The sequence below is a fragment of the Vanacampus margaritifer genome, unplaced genomic scaffold (genome assembly GCF_051991255.1).
Source record: "Vanacampus margaritifer isolate UIUO_Vmar unplaced genomic scaffold, RoL_Vmar_1.0 HiC_scaffold_23, whole genome shotgun sequence".
NCBI classification, from domain to species: Eukaryota; Metazoa; Chordata; class Actinopteri; order Syngnathiformes; family Syngnathidae; genus Vanacampus; species Vanacampus margaritifer.
This window is the reverse complement of record NW_027520733.1, coordinates 2,423,385-2,441,669: the sequence shown is the minus strand read 5'-3', so window position 1 is coordinate 2,441,669 and position 18,285 is coordinate 2,423,385.

The window sequence follows — 18,285 nt, the reverse complement described above, 5'->3', positions numbered from 1 at the left end:
ATTGAAATGAATGGCGGGCTACCAGGTGTCAAAGTCCCCCAATGGACATTGGAAGGAAAGAGCTGTCAGGATGGCTGAGCGGTCTAAGTCGCTGCGTTCGGGTCGCAGTCCCCACTGGAAGCGTGGGTTCGAATCCCAGAGATTCCCCCATAGGAATGAATGGTCGAAATGCCCCATTGAAATAAATGGCGGGCTACCAGGTGTCAAAGTCCCCCATTGAACCTGGGAAGGAAAGAGCTGTCAGGATGGCTGAGCGGTCTAAGTCGCGGCGTTCGGGTCGCAGTCCCCACTGGAGGCGAGGGTTCGAATCCCAGAGATTCCCCCATAGGAATGAATGGTCGAAAAGCTCCATTGAAATGAATGGCGGGCTACCAGGTGTCAAAGTCCCCACATGGACATTGGAAGGAAAGAGCTGTCAGGATGGCTGAGCGGTCTAAGTCGCTGTGTTCGGGTCGCAGTCCCCACTGGAGGCGTGGGTTCGAATCCCAGAGATTCCCCCATAGGAATGAATGGTCGAAATGCCCCATTGAAATGAATGGCGGGCTACCAGGTGTCAAAGTCCCCCATTGAACCTGGGAAGGAAAGAGCTGTCAGGATGGCTGAGCGGTCTAAGTCGCGGCGTTCGGGTCGCAGTCCCCACTGGAGGCGAGGGTTCGAATCCCAGAGATTCCCCCATAGGAATGAATGGTCGAAATGCCCCATTGAAATGAATGGCGGGCTACCAGGTGTCGAAGTCCCCCATTGGACATTGGAAGGAAAGAGCTGTCAGGATGGCTGAGCGGTCTAAGTCGCTGTTTTCGGGTCGCAGTCCCCACTGGAGGCGAGGTTTGAATCCCAGAGATTCCCCCATAGGAATGAATGGTCGAAATGCCCCATTGAAATGAATGGCGGGCTACCAGGTGTCAAAGTCCCCCATTGAACCTGGGAAGGAAAGAGCTGTCAGGATGGCCGAGTGGTCTAAGTCGCTGCGTTCGGGTCGCAGTCCCCACTGGAGGCGTGGGTTCGAATCCCAGAGATTCCCCCATAGGAATGAATGGTCGAAATGCCCCATTGAAATGAATGGCGGGCTACCAGGTGTCAAAGTCCCCCAATGAACCTGGGAAGGAAAGAGCTGTCAGGATGGCCGAGCGGTCTAAGTCGCTGCGCTCGGGTCGCAGTCCCCACTGGAGGCGCGGGTTCGAATCCCAGAGATTCCCCCATAGGAATGAATGGTCGAAATGCCCAATTGAAATGAATGGCGGGCTACCAGGTGTCAAAGTCCCCCAATGAACCTGGGAAGGAAAGAGCTGTCAGGATGGCTGAGCGGTCTAAGTCGCTGCGTTCGGGTCGCAGTCCCCACTGGAGGCGAGGGTTCGAATCCCAGAGATTCCCCCATAGGAATGAATGGTCGAAATGCCCCATTGAAATGAATGGCGGGCTACCAGGTGTCAAAGTCCCCCATTGAACATTGGAAGGAAAGAGCTGTCAGGATGGCTGAGCGGTCTAAGTCGCTGCGTTCGGGTCGCAGTCCCCACTGGAGGCGAGGGTTCGAATCCCAGAGATTCCCCCATAGGAATGAATGGTCGAAATGCCCCATTGAAATGAATGGCGGGCTACCAGGTGTCGAAGTCCCCCATTGGACATTGGAAGGAAAGAGCTGTCAGGATGGCTGAGCGGTCTAAGTCGCTGTGTTCGGGTCGCAGTCCCCACTGGAGGCGTGGTTTCGAATCCCAGAGATTCCCCCATAGGAATGAATGGTCGAAATGCCCCATTGAAATGAATGGCGGGCTACCAGGTGTCAAAGTCCCCCAATGGACATTGGAAGGAAAGAGCTGTCAGGATGGCTGAGCGGTCTAAGTCGCTGCGTTCGGGTCGCAGTCCCCACTGGAGGCGAGGGTTCGAATCCCAGAGATTCCCCCATAGGAATGAATGGTCGAAATGCCCCATTGAAATGAATGGCGGGCTACCAGGTGTCAAAGTCCCCACATGGACATTGGAAGGAAAGAGCTGTCAGGATGGCTGAGCGGTCTAAGTCGCTGTGTTCGGGTCGCAGTCCCCACTGGAGGCGTGGGTTCGAATCCCAGAGATTCCCCCATAGGAATGAATGGTCGAAATGCCCCATTGAAATGAATGGCGGGCTACCAGGTGTCAAAGTCCCCCAATGGACATTGGAAGGAAAGAGCTGTCAGGATGGCTGAGCGGTCTAAGTCGCTGCATTCGGGTCGCAGTCCCCACTGGAGGCGAGGGTTCGAATCCCAGAGATTCCCCCATAGGAATGAATGGTCGAAAAGCTCCATTGAAATGAATGGCGGGCTACCAGGTGTCAAAGTCCCCACATGGACATTGGAAGGAAAGAGCTGTCAGGATGGCTGAGCGGTCTAAGTCGCTGTGTTCGGGTCGCAGTCCCCACTGGAGGCGTGGGTTCGAATTCCAGAGATTCCCCCATAGGAATGAATGGTCGAAATGCCCCATTGAAATGAATGGCGGGCTACCAGGTGTCAAAGTCCCCCAATGGACATTGGAAGGAAAGAGCTGTCAGGATGGCTGAGCGGTCTAAGTCGCTGCGTTCGGGTCGCAGTCCCCACTGGAAGCGTGGGTTCGAATCCCAGAGATTCCCCCATAGGAATGAATGGTCGAAATGCCCCATTGAAATGAATGGCGGGCTACCAGGTGTCAAAGTCCCCCATTGAACCTGGGAAGGAAAGGGCTGTCAGGATGGCCGAGTGGTCTAAGTCGCTGTGTTCGGGTCGCAGTCCCCACTGGAGGCGTGGGTTCGAATCCCAGAGATTCCCCCATAGGAATGAATGGTCGAAATGCCCCATTGAAATGAATGGCGGGCTACCAGGTGTCAAAGTCCCCCAATGGACATTGGAAGGAAAGAGCTGTCAGGATGGCTGAGCGGTCTAAGTCGCTGCGTTCGGGTCGCAGTCCCCACTGGAGGCGTGGGTTCGAATCCCAGAGATTCCCCCATAGGAATGAATGGTCGAAATGCCCCATTGAAATGAATGGCGGGCTACCAGGTGTCAAAGTCCCCCAATGGACATTGGAAGGAAAGAGCTGTCAGGATGGCTGAGCGGTCTAAGTCGCTGCATTCGGGTCGCAGTCCCCACTGGAGGCGAGGGTTCGAATCCCAGAGATTCCCCCATAGGAATGAATGGTCGAAAAGCTCCATTGAAATGAATGGCGGGCTACCAGGTGTCAAAGTCCCCACATGGACATTGGAAGGAAAGAGCTGTCAGGATGGCTGAGCGGTCTAAGTCGCTGTGTTCGGGTCGCAGTCCCCACTGGAGGCGTGGGTTCGAATCCCAGAGATTCCCCCATAGGAATGAATGGTCGAAATGCCCCATTGAAATGAATGGCGGGCTACCAGGTGTCAAAGTCCCCCAATGGACATTGGAAGGAAAGAGCTGTCAGGATGGCTGAGCGGTCTAAGTCGCTGCGTTCGGGTCGCAGTCCCCACTGGAAGCGTGGGTTCGAATCCCAGAGATTCCCCCATAGGAATGAATGGTCGAAATGCCCCATTGAAATGAATGGCGGGCTACCAGGTGTCAAAGTCCCCCATTGAACCTGGGAAGGAAAGAGCTGTCAGGATGGCTGAGCGGTCTAAGTCGCTGCGTTCGGGTCGCAGTCCCCACTGGAGGCGAGGGTTCGAATCCCAGAGATTCCCCCATAGGAATGAATGGTCGAAATGCCCCATTGAAATGAATGGCGGGCTACCAGGTGTCAAAGTCCCCCAATGAACCTGGGAAGGAAAGAGCTGTCAGGATGGCCGAGCGGTCTAAGTCGCTGCGCTCGGGTCGCAGTCCCCACTGGAGGCGCGGGTTCGAATCCCAGAGATTCCCCCATAGGAATGAATGGTCGAAATGCCCAATTGAAATGAATGGCGGGCTACCAGGTGTCAAAGTCCCCCAATGAACCTGGGAAGGAAAGAGCTGTCAGGATGGCTAAGCGGTCTAAGTCGCTGCGTTCGGGTCGCAGTCCCCACTGGAGGCGAGGGTTCGAATCCCAGAGATTCCCCCATAGGAATGAATGGTCGAAATGCCCCATTGAAATGAATGGCGGGCTACCAGGTGTCAAAGTCCCCCATTGAACATTGGAAGGAAAGAGCTGTCAGGATGGCTGAGCGGTCTAAGTCGCTGCGTTCGGGTCGCAGTCCCCACTGGAGGCGAGGGTTCGAATCCCAGAGATTCCCCCATAGGAATGAATGGTCGAAATGCCCCATTGAAATGAATGGCGGGCTACCAGGTGTCGAAGTCCCCCATTGGACATTGGAAGGAAAGAGCTGTCAGGATGGCTGAGCGGTCTAAGTCGCTGTGTTCGGGTCGCAGTCCCCACTGGAGGCGTGGTTTCGAATCCCAGAGATTCCCCCATAGGAATGAATGGTCGAAATGCCCCATTGAAATGAATGGCGGGCTACCAGGTGTCAAAGTCCCCCAATGGACATTGGAAGGAAAGAGCTGTCAGGATGGCTGAGCGGTCTAAGTCGCTGCGTTCGGGTCGCAGTCCCCACTGGAGGCGAGGGTTCGAATCCCAGAGATTCCCCCATAGGAATGAATGGTCGAAATGCCCCATTGAAATGAATGGCGGGCTACCAGGTGTCAAAGTCCCCACATGGACATTGGAAGGAAAGAGCTGTCAGGATGGCTGAGCGGTCTAAGTCGCTGTGTTCGGGTCGCAGTCCCCACTGGAGGCGTGGGTTCGAATCCCAGAGATTCCCCCATAGGAATGAATGGTCGAAATGCCCCATTGAAATAAATGGCGGGCTACCAGGTGTCAAAGTCCCCCAATGGACATTGGAAGGAAAGAGCTGTCAGGATGGCTGAGCGGTCTAAGTCGCTGCATTCGGGTCGCAGTCCCCACTGGAGGCGAGGGTTCGAATCCCAGAGATTCCCCCATAGGAATGAATGGTCGAAAAGCTCCATTGAAATGAATGGCGGGCTACCAGGTGTCAAAGTCCCCACATGGACATTGGAAGGAAAGAGCTGTCAGGATGGCTAGGCGGTCTAAGTCGCTGTGTTCGGGTCGCAGTCCCCACTGGAGGCGTGGGTTCGAATCCCAGAGATTCCCCCATAGGAATGAATGGTCGAAATGCCCCATTGAAATGAATGGCGGGCTACCAGGTGTCAAAGTCCCCCAATGGACATTGGAAGGAAAGAGCTGTCAGGATGGCTGAGCGGTCTAAGTCGCTGCGTTCGGGTCGCAGTCCCCACTGGAAGCGTGGGTTCGAATCCCAGAGATTCCCCCATAGGAATGAATGGTCGAAATGCCCCATTGAAATGAATGGCGGGCTACCAGGTGTCAGAGTCCCCCATTGAACCTGGGAAGGAAAGAGCTGTCAGGATGGCTGAGCGGTCTAAGTCGCTGCGTTCGGGTCGCAGTCCCCACTGGAGGCGAGGGTTCGAATCCCAGAGATTCCCCCATAGGAATGAATGGTCGAAATGCTCCATTGAAATGAATGGCGGGCTACCAGGTGTCAAAGTCCCCCAATGGACATTGGAAGGAAAGAGCTGTCAGGATGGCTGAGCGGTCTAAGTCGCTGCATTCGGGTCGCAGTCCCCACTGGAGGCGTGGGTTCGAATCCCAGAGATTCCCCCATAGGAATGAATGGTCGAAATGCCCCATTGAAATGAATGGCGGGCTACCAGGTGTCAAAGTCCCCCATTGAACCTGGGAAGGAAAGAGCTGTCAGGATGGCTGAGCGGTCTAAGTCGCGGCGTTCGGGTCGCAGTCCCCACTGGAGGCGAGGGTTCGAATCCCAGAGATTCCCCCATAGGAATGAATGGTCGAAATGCCCCATTGAAATGAATGGCGGGCTACCAGGTGTCGAAGTCCCCCATTGGACATTGGAAGGAAAGAGCTGTCAGGATGGGTGAGCGGTCTAAGTCGCTGTGTTCGGGTCGCAGTCCCCACTGGAGGCGAGGTTTGAATCCCAGAGATTCCCCCATAGGAATGAATGGTCGAAATGCCCCATTGAAATGAATGGCGGGCTACCAGGTGTCAAAGTCCCCCATTGAACCTGGGAAGGAAAGAGCTGTCAGGATGGCCGAGTGGTCTAAGTCGCTGCGTTCGGGTCGCAGTCCCCACTGGAGGCGTGGGTTCGAATCCCAGAGATTCCCCCATAGGAATGAATGGTCGAAATGCCCCATTGAAATGAATGGCGGGCTACCAGGTGTCAAAGTCCCCCAATGGACATTGGAAGGAAAGAGCTGTCAGGATGGCTGAGCGGTCTAAGTCGCTGCGTTCGGGTCGCAGTCCCCACTGGAAGCGTGGGTTCGAATCCCAGAGATTCCCTAATAGGAATGAATGGTCGAAATGCCCAATTGAAATGAATGGCGGGCTACCAGGTGTCGAAGTCCCCCATTGGACATTGGAAGGAAAGAGCTGTCAGGATGGCTGAGCGGTCTAAGTCGCTGTGTTCGGGTCGCAGTCCCCACTGGAGGCGAGGTTTGAATCCCAGAGATTCCCCCATAGGAATGAATGGTCGAAATGCCCCATTGAAATGAATGGCGGGCTACCAGGTGTCAAAGTCCCCCATTGAACATTGGAAGGAAAGAGCTGTCAGGATGGCTGAGCGGTCTAAGTCGCTGCGTTCGGGTCGCAGTCCCCACTGGAGGCGAGGGTTCGAATCCCAGAGATTCCCCCATAGGAATGAATGGTCGAAATGCCCCATTGAAATGAATGGCGGGCTACCAGGTGTCAAAGTCCCCCATTGGACATTGGAAGGAAAGAGCTGTCAGGATGGCTGAGCGGTCTAAGTCGCTGTGTTCGGGTCGCAGTCCCCACTGGAGGCGTGGTTTCGAATCCCAGAGATTCTCCCATAGGAATGAATGGTCGAAATGCCCCATTGAAATGAATGGCGGGCTACCAGGTGTCAAAGTCCCCCAATGGACATTGGAAGGAAAGAGCTGTCAGGATGGCTGAGCGGTCTAAGTCGCTGTGTTCGGGTCGCAGTCCCCACTGGAGGCGTGGGTTCGAATCCCAGAGATTCCCCCATAGGAATGAATGGTCGAAATGCCCCATTGAAATGAATGGCGGGCTACCAGGTGTCAAAGTCCCCCAATGGACATTGGAAGGAAAGAGCTGTCAGGATGGTGAGCGGTCTAAGTCGCTGCGTTCGGGTTGCAGTCCCCACTGGAAGCGTGGGTTCGAATCCCAGAGATTCCCCCATAGGAATGAATGGTCGAAATGCCCCATTGAAATGAATGGCGGGCTACCAGGTGTCAAAGTCCCCCATTGAACCTGGGAAGGAAAGAGCTGTCAGGATGGCTGAGCGGTCTATGTCGCTGCGTTCGGGTCGCAGTCCCCACTGGAGGCGTGGGTTCGAATCCCAGAGATTCCCCCATAGGAATGAATGGTCGAAATGCCCCATTGAAATGAATGGCGGGCTACCAGGTGTCAAAGTCCCCCAATGGACATTGGAAGGAAAGAGCTGTCAGGATGGCTGAGCGGTCTAAGTCGCTGCGTTCGGGTCGCAGTCCCCCACTGGAAGCGTGGGTTCGAATCCCAGAGATTCCCTAATAGGAATGAATGGTCGAAATGCCCCATTGAAATGAATGGTGGGCTACCAGGTGTCAAAGTCCCCCATTGAACCTGGGAAGGAAAGAGCTGTCAGGATGGCCGAGTGGGTCTAAGTCGCTGTGTTCGGGTCGCAGTCCCCACTGGAGGCGTGGGTTCGAATCCCAGAGATTCCCCCATAGGAATGAATGGTCGAAATGCCCCATTGAAATGAATGGCGGGCTACCAGGTGTCAAAGTCCCCCAATGGACATTGGAAGGAAAGAGCTGTCAGGATGGCTGAGCGGTCTATGTCGCTGCGTTCGGGTCGCAGTCCCCACTGGAGGCGTGGGTTCGAATCCCAGAGATTCCCCCATAGGAATGAATGGTCGAAATGCCCCATTGAAATGAATGGCGGGCTACCAGGTGTCAAAGTCCCCCAATGGACATTGGAAGGAAAGAGCTGTCAGGATGGCTGAGCGGTCTAAGTCGCTGCGTTCGGGTCGCAGTCCCCACTGGAAGCGTGGGTTCGAATCCCAGAGATTCCCCCATAGGAATGAATGGTCGAAATGCCCCATTGAAATAAATGGCGTGCTACCAGGTGTCAAAGTCCTCCATTGAACCTGGGAAGGAAAGAGCTGTCAGGATGGCTGAGCGGTCTAAGTCGCGGCGTTCGGGTCGCAGTCCCCACTGGAGGCGAGGGTTCGAATCCCAGAGATTCCCCCATAGGAATGAATGGTCGAAAAGCTCCATTGAAATGAATGGCGGGCTACCAGGTGTCAAAGTCCCCACATGGACATTGGAAGGAAAGAGCTGTCAGGATGGCTGAGCGGTCTAAGTCGCTGTGTTCGGGTCGCAGTCCCCACTGGAGGCGTGGGTTCGAATCCCAGAGATTCCCCCATAGGAATGAATGGTCGAAATGCCCCATTGAAATGAATGGCGGGCTACCAGGTGTCAAAGTCCCCCATTGAACCTGGGAAGGAAAGAGCTGTCAGGATGGCTGAGCGGTCTAAGTCGCGGCGTTCGGGTCGCAGTCCCCACTGGAGGCGAGGGTTCGAATCCCAGAGATTCCCCCATAGGAATGAATGGTCGAAATGCCCCATTGAAATGAATGGCGGGCTACCAGGTGTCGAAGTCCCCCATTGGACATTGGAAGGAAAGAGCTGTCAGGATGGCTGAGCGGTCTAAGTCGCTGTTTTCGGGTCGCAGTCCCCACTGGAGGCGAGGTTTGAATCCCAGAGATTCCCCCATAGGAATGAATGGTCGAAATGCCCCATTGAAATGAATGGCGGGCTACCAGGTGTCAAAGTCCCCCATTGAACCTGGGAAGGAAAGAGCTGTCAGGATGGCCGAGTGGTCTAAGTCGCTGCGTTCGGGTCGCAGTCCCCACTGGAGGCGTGGGTTCGAATCCCAGAGATTCCCCCATAGGAATGAATGGTCGAAATGCCCCATTGAAATGAATGGCGGGCTACCAGGTGTCAAAGTCCCCCAATGAACCTGGGAAGGAAAGAGCTGTCAGGATGGCCGAGCGGTCTAAGTCGCTGCGCTCGGGTCGCAGTCCCCACTGGAGGCGCGGGTTCGAATCCCAGAGATTCCCCCATAGGAATGAATGGTCGAAATGCCCAATTGAAATGAATGGCGGGCTACCAGGTGTCAAAGTCCCCCAATGAACCTGGGAAGGAAAGAGCTGTCAGGATGGCTGAGCGGTCTAAGTCGCTGCGTTCGGGTCGCAGTCCCCACTGGAGGCGAGGTTTGAATCCCAGAGATTCCCCCATAGGAATGAATGGTCGAAATGCCCCATTGAAATGAATGGTGGGCTACCAGGTGTCAAAGTCCCCCAATGGACATTGGAAGGAAAGAGCTGTCAGGATGGCTGAGCGGTCTAAGTCGCTGCGTTCGGGTCGCAGTCCCCACTGGAGGCGAGGGTTCGAATCCCAGAGATTCCCCCATAGGAATGAATGGTCGAAATGCCCCATTGAAATGAATGGCGGGCTACCAGGTGTCAAAGTCCCCACATGGACATTGGAAGGAAAGAGCTGTCAGGATGGCTGAGCGGTCTAAGTCGCTGTGTTCGGGTCGCAGTCCCCACTGGAGGCGTGGGTTCGAATCCCAGAGATTCCCCCATAGGAATGAATGGTCGAAATGCCCCATTGAAATAAATGGCGGGCTACCAGGTGTCAAAGTCCCCCAATGGACATTGGAAGGAAAGAGCTGTCAGGATGGCTGAGCGGTCTAAGTCGCTGCATTCGGGTCGCAGTCCCCACTGGAGGCGAGGGTTCGAATCCCAGAGATTCCCCCATAGGAATGAATGGTCGAAAAGCTCCATTGAAATGAATGGCGGGCTACCAGGTGTCAAAGTCCCCCAATGGACATTGGAAGGAAAGAGCTGTCAGGATGGTGAGCGGTCTAAGTCGCTGCGTTCGGGTTGCAGTCCCCACTGGAAGCGTGGGTTCGAATCCCAGAGATTCCCCCATAGGAATGAATGGTCGAAATGCCCCATTGAAATGAATGGCGGGCTACCAGGTGTCAAAGTCCCCCATTGAACCTGGGAAGGAAAGAGCTGTCAGGATGGCTGAGCGGTCTATGTCGCTGCGTTCGGGTCGCAGTCCCCACTGGAGGCGTGGGTTCGAATCCCAGAGATTCCCCCATAGGAATGAATGGTCGAAATGCCCCATTGAAATGAATGGCGGGCTACCAGGTGTCAAAGTCCCCCAATGGACATTGGAAGGAAAGAGCTGTCAGGATGGCTGAGCGGTCTAAGTCGCTGCGTTCGGGTCGCAGTCCCCACTGGAAGCGTGGGTTCGAATCCCAGAGATTCCCTAATAGGAATGAATGGTCGAAATGCCCCATTGAAATGAATGGTGGGCTACCAGGTGTCAAAGTCCCCCATTGAACCTGGGAAGGAAAGAGCTGTCAGGATGGCCGAGTGGTCTAAGTCGCTGTGTTCGGGTCGCAGTCCCCACTGGAGGCGTGGGTTCGAATCCCAGAGATTCCCCCATAGGAATGAATGGTCGAAATGCCCCATTGAAATGAATGGCGGGCTACCAGGTGTCAAAGTCCCCCAATGGACATTGGAAGGAAAGAGCTGTCAGGATGGCTGAGCGGTCTATGTCGCTGCGTTCGGGTCGCAGTCCCCACTGGAGGCGTGGGTTCGAATCCCAGAGATTCCCCCATAGGAATGAATGGTCGAAATGCCCCATTGAAATGAATGGCGGGCTACCAGGTGTCAAAGTCCCCCAATGGACATTGGAAGGAAAGAGCTGTCAGGATGGCTGAGCGGTCTAAGTCGCTGCGTTCGGGTCGCAGTCCCCACTGGAAGCGTGGGTTCGAATCCCAGAGATTCCCCCATAGGAATGAATGGTCGAAATGCCCATTGAAATAAATGGCGTGCTACCAGGTGTCAAAGTCCTCCATTGAACCTGGGAAGGAAAGAGCTGTCAGGATGGCTGAGCGGTCTAAGTCGCGGCGTTCGGGTCGCAGTCCCCACTGGAGGCGAGGGTTCGAATCCCAGAGATTCCCCCATAGGAATGAATGGTCGAAAAGCTCCATTGAAATGAATGGCGGGCTACCAGGTGTCAAAGTCCCCACATGGACATTGGAAGGAAAGAGCTGTCAGGATGGCTGAGCGGTCTAAGTCGCTGTGTTCGGGTCGCAGTCCCCACTGGAGGCGTGGGTTCGAATCCCAGAGATTCCCCCATAGGAATGAATGGTCGAAATGCCCCATTGAAATGAATGGCGGGCTACCAGGTGTCAAAGTCCCCCATTGAACCTGGGAAGGAAAGAGCTGTCAGGATGGCTGAGCGGTCTAAGTCGCGGCGTTCGGGTCGCAGTCCCCACTGGAGGCGAGGGTTCGAATCCCAGAGATTCCCCCATAGGAATGAATGGTCGAAATGCCCCATTGAAATGAATGGCGGGCTACCAGGTGTCGAAGTCCCCCATTGGACATTGGAAGGAAAGAGCTGTCAGGATGGCTGAGCGGTCTAAGTCGCTGTTTTCGGGTCGCAGTCCCCACTGGAGGCGAGGTTTGAATCCCAGAGATTCCCCCATAGGAATGAATGGTCGAAATGCCCCATTGAAATGAATGGCGGGCTACCAGGTGTCAAAGTCCCCCATTGAACCTGGGAAGGAAAGAGCTGTCAGGATGGCCGAGTGGTCTAAGTCGCTGCGTTCGGGTCGCAGTCCCCACTGGAGGCGTGGGTTCGAATCCCAGAGATTCCCCCATAGGAATGAATGGTCGAAATGCCCCATTGAAATGAATGGCGGGCTACCAGGTGTCAAAGTCCCCCAATGAACCTGGGAAGGAAAGAGCTGTCAGGATGGCCGAGCGGTCTAAGTCGCTGCGCTCGGGTCGCAGTCCCCACTGGAGGCGCGGGTTCGAATCCCAGAGATTCCCCCATAGGAATGAATGGTCGAAATGCCCAATTGAAATGAATGGCGGGCTACCAGGTGTCAAAGTCCCCCAATGAACCTGGGAAGGAAAGAGCTGTCAGGATGGCTGAGCGGTCTAAGTCGCTGCGTTCGGGTCGCAGTCCCCACTGGAGGCGAGGTTTGAATCCCAGAGATTCCCCCATAGGAATGAATGGTCGAAATGCCCCATTGAAATGAATGGCGGGCTACCAGGTGTCAAAGTCCCCCAATGGACATTGGAAGGAAAGAGCTGTCAGGATGGCTGAGCGGTCTAAGTCGCTGCGTTCGGGTCGCAGTCCCCACTGGAGGCGAGGGTTCGAATCCCAGAGATTCCCCCATAGGAATGAATGGTCGAAATGCCCCATTGAAATGAATGGCGGGCTACCAGGTGTCAAAGTCCCCACATGGACATTGGAAGGAAAGAGCTGTCAGGATGGCTGAGCGGTCTAAGTCGCTGTGTTCGGGTCGCAGTCCCCACTGGAGGCGTGGGTTCGAATCCCAGAGATTCCCCCATAGGAATGAATGGTCGAAATGCCCCATTGAAATAAATGGCGGGCTACCAGGTGTCAAAGTCCCCCAATGGACATTGGAAGGAAAGAGCTGTCAGGATGGCTGAGCGGTCTAAGTCGCTGCATTCGGGTCGCAGTCCCCACTGGAGGCGAGGGTTCGAATCCCAGAGATTCCCCCATAGGAATGAATGGTCGAAAAGCTCCATTGAAATGAATGGCGGGCTACCAGGTGTCAAAGTCCCCACATGGACATTGGAAGGAAAGAGCTGTCAGGATGGCTAGGCGGTCTAAGTCGCTGTGTTCGGGTCGCAGTCCCCACTGGAGGCGTGGGTTCGAATCCCAGAGATTCCCCCATAGGAATGAATGGTCGAAATGCCCCATTGAAATGAATGGCGGGCTACCAGGTGTCAAAGTCCCCCAATGGACATTGGAAGGAAAGAGCTGTCAGGATGGCTGAGCGGTCTAAGTCGCTGCGTTCGGGTCGCAGTCCCCACTGGAAGCGTGGGTTCGAATCCCAGAGATTCCCCCATAGGAATGAATGGTCGAAATGCCCCATTGAAATGAATGGCGGGCTACCAGGTGTCAGAGTCCCCCATTGAACCTGGGAAGGAAAGAGCTGTCAGGATGGCTGAGCGGTCTAAGTCGCTGCGTTCGGGTCGCAGTCCCCACTGGAGGCGAGGGTTCGAATCCCAGAGATTCCCCCATAGGAATGAATGGTCGAAATGCTCCATTGAAATGAATGGCGGGCTACCAGGTGTCAAAGTCCCCCAATGGACATTGGAAGGAAAGAGCTGTCAGGATGGCTGAGCGGTCTAAGTCGCTGCATTCGGGTCGCAGTCCCCACTGGAGGCGTGGGTTCGAATCCCAGAGATTCCCCCATAGGAATGAATGGTCGAAATGCCCCATTGAAATGAATGGCGGGCTACCAGGTGTCAAAGTCCCCCATTGAACCTGGGAAGGAAAGAGCTGTCAGGATGGCTGAGCGGTCTAAGTCGCGGCGTTCGGGTCGCAGTCCCCACTGGAGGCGAGGGTTCGAATCCCAGAGATTCCCCCATAGGAATGAATGGTCGAAATGCCCCATTGAAATGAATGGCGGGCTACCAGGTGTCGAAGTCCCCCATTGGACATTGGAAGGAAAGAGCTGTCAGGATGGCTGAGCGGTCTAAGTCGCTGTGTTCGGGTCGCAGTCCCCACTGGAGGCGAGGTTTGAATCCCAGAGATTCCCCCATAGGAATGAATGGTCGAAATGCCCCATTGAAATGAATGGCGGGCTACCAGGTGTCAAAGTCCCCCAATGAACCTGGGAAGGAAAGAGCTGTCAGGATGGCCGAGCGGTCTAAGTCGCTGCGCTCGGGTCGCAGTCCCCACTGGAGGCGTGGGTTCGAATCCCAGAGATTCCCCCATAGGAATGAATGGTCGAAATGCCCCATTGAAATGAATGGCGGGCTACCAGGTGTCAAAGTCCCCCAATGAACCTGGGAAGGAAAGAGCTGTCAAGATGGCCGAGCGGTCTAAGTCGCTGCGCTCGGGTCGCAGTCCCCACTGGAGGCGCGGGTTCGAATCCCAGAGATTCCCCCATAGGAATGAATGGTCGAAATGCCCCATTGAAATGAATGGCGGGCTACCAGGTGTCAAAGTCCCCCATTGAACCTGGGAAGGAAAGAGCTGTCAGGATGGCTGAGCGGTCTAAGTCGCGGCGTTCGGGTCGCAGTCCCCACTGGAGGCGAGGGTTCGAATCCCAGAGATTCCCCCATAGGAATGAATGGTCGAAATGCCCAATTGAAATGAATGGCGGGCTACCAGGTGTCGAAGTCCCCCATTGGACATTGGAAGGAAAGAGCTGTCAGGATGGCTGAGCGGTCTAAGTCGCTGTGTTCGGGTCGCAGTCCCCACTGGAGGCGAGGTTTGAATCCCAGAGATTCCCCCATAGGAATGAATGGTCGAAATGCCCCATTGAAATGAATGGCGGGCTACCAGGTGTCAAAGTCCCCCATTGAACATTGGAAGGAAAGAGCTGTCAGGATGGCTGAGCGGTCTAAGTCGCTGCGTTCGGGTCGCAGTCCCCACTGGAGGCGAGGGTTCGAATCCCAGAGATTCCCCCATAGGAATGAATGGTCGAAATGCCCCATTGAAATGAATGGCGGGCTACCAGGTGTCGAAGTCCCCCATTGGACATTGGAAGGAAAGAGCTGTCAGGATGGCTGAGCGGTCTAAGTCGCTGTGTTCGGGTCGCAGTCCCCACTGGAGGCGTGGTTTCGAATCCCAGAGATTCTCCCATAGGAATGAATGGTCGAAATGCCCCATTGAAATGAATGGCGGGCTACCAGGTGTCAAAGTCCCCCAATGGACATTGGAAGGAAAGAGCTGTCAGGATGGCTGAGCGGTCTAAGTCGCTGTGTTCGGGTCGCAGTCCCCACTGGAGGCGTGGGTTCGAATCCCAGAGATTCCCCCATAGGAATGAATGGTCGAAATGCCCCATTGAAATGAATGGCGGGCTACCAGGTGTCAAAGTCCCCCAATGGACATTGGAAGGAAAGAGCTGTCAGGATGGTGAGCGGTCTAAGTCGCTGCGTTCGGGTCGCAGTCCCCACTGGAAGCGTGGGTTCGAATCCCAGAGATTCCCCCATAGGAATGAATGGTCGAAATGCCCCATTGAAATGAATGGCGGGCTACCAGGTGTCAAAGTCCCCCATTGAACCTGGGAAGGAAAGAGCTGTCAGGATGGCTGAGCGGTCTAAGTCGCTGCGTTCGGGTCGCAGTCCCCACTGGAGGCGAGGGTTCGAATCCCAGAGATTCCCCCATAGGAATGAATGGTCGAAATGCCCCATTGAAATGAATGGCGGGCTACCAGGTGTCAAAGTCCCCCAATGAACCTGGGAAGGAAAGAGCTGTCAGGATGGCCGAGCGGTCTAAGTCGCTGCGCTCGGGTCGCAGTCCCCACTGGAGGCGCGGGTTCGAATCCCAGAGATTCCCCCATAGGAATGAATGGTCGAAATGCCCAATTGAAATGAATGGCGGGCTACCAGGTGTCAAAGTCCCCCAATGAACCTGGGAAGGAAAGAGCTGTCAGGATGGCTAAGCGGTCTAAGTCGCTGCGTTCGGGTCGCAGTCCCCACTGGAGGCGAGGGTTCGAATCCCAGAGATTCCCCCATAGGAATGAATGGTCGAAATGCCCCATTGAAATGAATGGCGGGCTACCAGGTGTCAAAGTCCCCCATTGAACATTGGAAGGAAAGAGCTGTCAGGATGGCTGAGCGGTCTAAGTCGCTGCGTTCGGGTCGCAGTCCCCACTGGAGGCGAGGGTTCGAATCCCAGAGATTCCCCCATAGGAATGAATGGTCGAAATGCCCCATTGAAATGAATGGCGGGCTACCAGGTGTCGAAGTCCCCCATTGGACATTGGAAGGAAAGAGCTGTCAGGATGGCTGAGCGGTCTAAGTCGCTGTGTTCGGGTCGCAGTCCCCACTGGAGGCGTGGTTTCGAATCCCAGAGATTTCCCCATAGGAATGAATGGTCGAAATGCCCCATTGAAATGAATGGCGGGCTACCAGGTGTCAAAGTCCCCCAATGGACATTGGAAGGAAAGAGCTGTCAGGATGGCTGAGCGGTCTAAGTCGCTGCGTTCGGGTCGCAGTCCCCACTGGAGGCGAGGGTTCGAATCCCAGAGATTCCCCCATAGGAATGAATGGTCGAAATGCCCCATTGAAATGAATGGCGGGCTACCAGGTGTCAAAGTCCCCACATGGACATTGGAAGGAAAGAGCTGTCAGGATGGCTGAGCGGTCTAAGTCGCTGTGTTCGGGTCGCAGTCCCCACTGGAGGCGTGGGTTCGAATCCCAGAGATTCCCCCATAGGAATGAATGGTCGAAATGCCCCATTGAAATGAATGGCGGGCTACCAGGTGTCAAAGTCCCCCAATGGACATTGGAAGGAAAGAGCTGTCAGGATGGTGAGCGGTCTAAGTCGCTGCGTTCGGGTTGCAGTCCCCACTGGAAGCGTGGGTTCGAATCCCAGAGATTCCCCCATAGGAATGAATGGTCGAAATGCCCCATTGAAATGAATGGCGGGCTACCAGGTGTCAAAGTCCCCCATTGAACCTGGGAAGGAAAGAGCTGTCAGGATGGCTGAGCGGTCTATGTCGCTGCGTTCGGGTCGCAGTCCCCACTGGAGGCGTGGGTTCGAATCCCAGAGATTCCCCCATAGGAATGAATGGTCGAAATGCCCCATTGAAATGAATGGCGGGCTACCAGGTGTCAAAGTCCCCCATTGGACATTGGAAGGAAAGAGCTGTCAGGATGGCTGAGCGGTCTAAGTCGCTGTGTTCGGGTCGCAGTCCCCACTGGAGGCGTGCGTTCGAATCCCAGAGATTCCCCCATAGGAATGAATGGTCGAAATGCCCCATTGAAATGAATGGCGGGCTACCAGGTGTCAAAGTCCCCCATTGAACCTGGGAAGGAAAGAGCTGTCAGGATGCCCGAGTGGTCTAAGTCGCTGTGTTCGGGTCGCAGTCCCCACTGGAGGCGTGGGTTCGAATCCCAGAGATTCCCCCATAGGAATGAATGGTCGAAATGCCCCATTGAAATGAATGGCGGGCTACCAGGTGTCAAAGTCCCCCAATGGACATTGGAAGGAAAGAGCTGTCAGGATGGCTGAGCGGTCTAAGTCGCTGCGTTCGGGTCGCAGTCCCCACTGGAGGCGTGGGTTCGAATCCCAGAGATTCCCCCATAGGAATGAATGGTCGAAATGCCCCATTGAAATGAATGGCGGGCTACCAGGTGTCAAAGTCCCCCAATGGACATTGGAAGGAAAGAGCTGTCAGGATGGCTGAGCGGTCTAAGTCGCTGCATTCGGGTCGCAGTCCCCACTGGAGGCGAGGGTTCGAATCCCAATGATTCCCCCATAGGAATGAATGGTCGAAAAGCTCCATTGAAATGAATGGCGGGCTACCAGGTGTCAAAGTCCCCACATGGACATTGGAAGGAAAGAGCTGTCAGGATGGCTGAGCGGTCTAAGTCGCTGTGTTCGGGTCGCAGTCCCCACTGGAGGCGTGGGTTCGAATTCCAGAGATTCCCCCATAGGAATGAATGGTCGAAATGCCCCATTGAAATGAATGGCGGGCTACCAGGTGTCAAAGTCCCCCAATGGACATTGGAAGGAAAGAGCTGTCAGGATGGCTGAGCGGTCTAAGTCGCTGCGTTCGGGTCGCAGTCCCCACTGGAAGCGTGGGTTCGAATCCCAGAGATTCCCCCATAGGAATGAATGGTCGAAATGCCCCATTGAAATGAATGGCGGGCTACCAGGTGTCAAAGTCCCCCATTGAACCTGGGAAGGAAAGAGCTGTCAGGATGGCCGAGTGGTCTAAGTCGCTGTGTTCGGGTCGCAGTCCCCACTGGAGGCGTGGGTTCTAATCCCAGAGATTCCCCCATAGGAATGAATGGTCGAAATGCCCCATTGAAATGAATGGCGGGCTACCAGGTGTCAAAGTCCCCCAATGGACATTGGAAGGAAAGAGCTGTCAGGATGGCTGAGCGGTCTAAGTCGCTGCGTTCGGGTCGCAGTCCCCACTGGAGGCGTGGGTTCGAATCCCAGAGATTCCCCCATAGGAATGAATGGTCGAAATGCCCCATTGAAATGAATGGCGGGCTACCAGGTGTCAAAGTCCCCCAATGGACATTGGAAGGAAAGAGCTGTCAGGATGGCTGAGCGGTCTAAGTCGCTGCATTCGGGTCGCAGTCCCCACTGGAGGCGAGGGTTCGAATCCCAGAGATTCCCCCATAGGAATGAATGGTCGAAAAGCTCCATTGAAATGAATGGCGGGCTACCAGGTGTCAAAGTCCCCACATGGACATTGGAAGGAAAGAGCTGTCAGGATGGCTGAGCGGTCTAAGTCGCTGTGT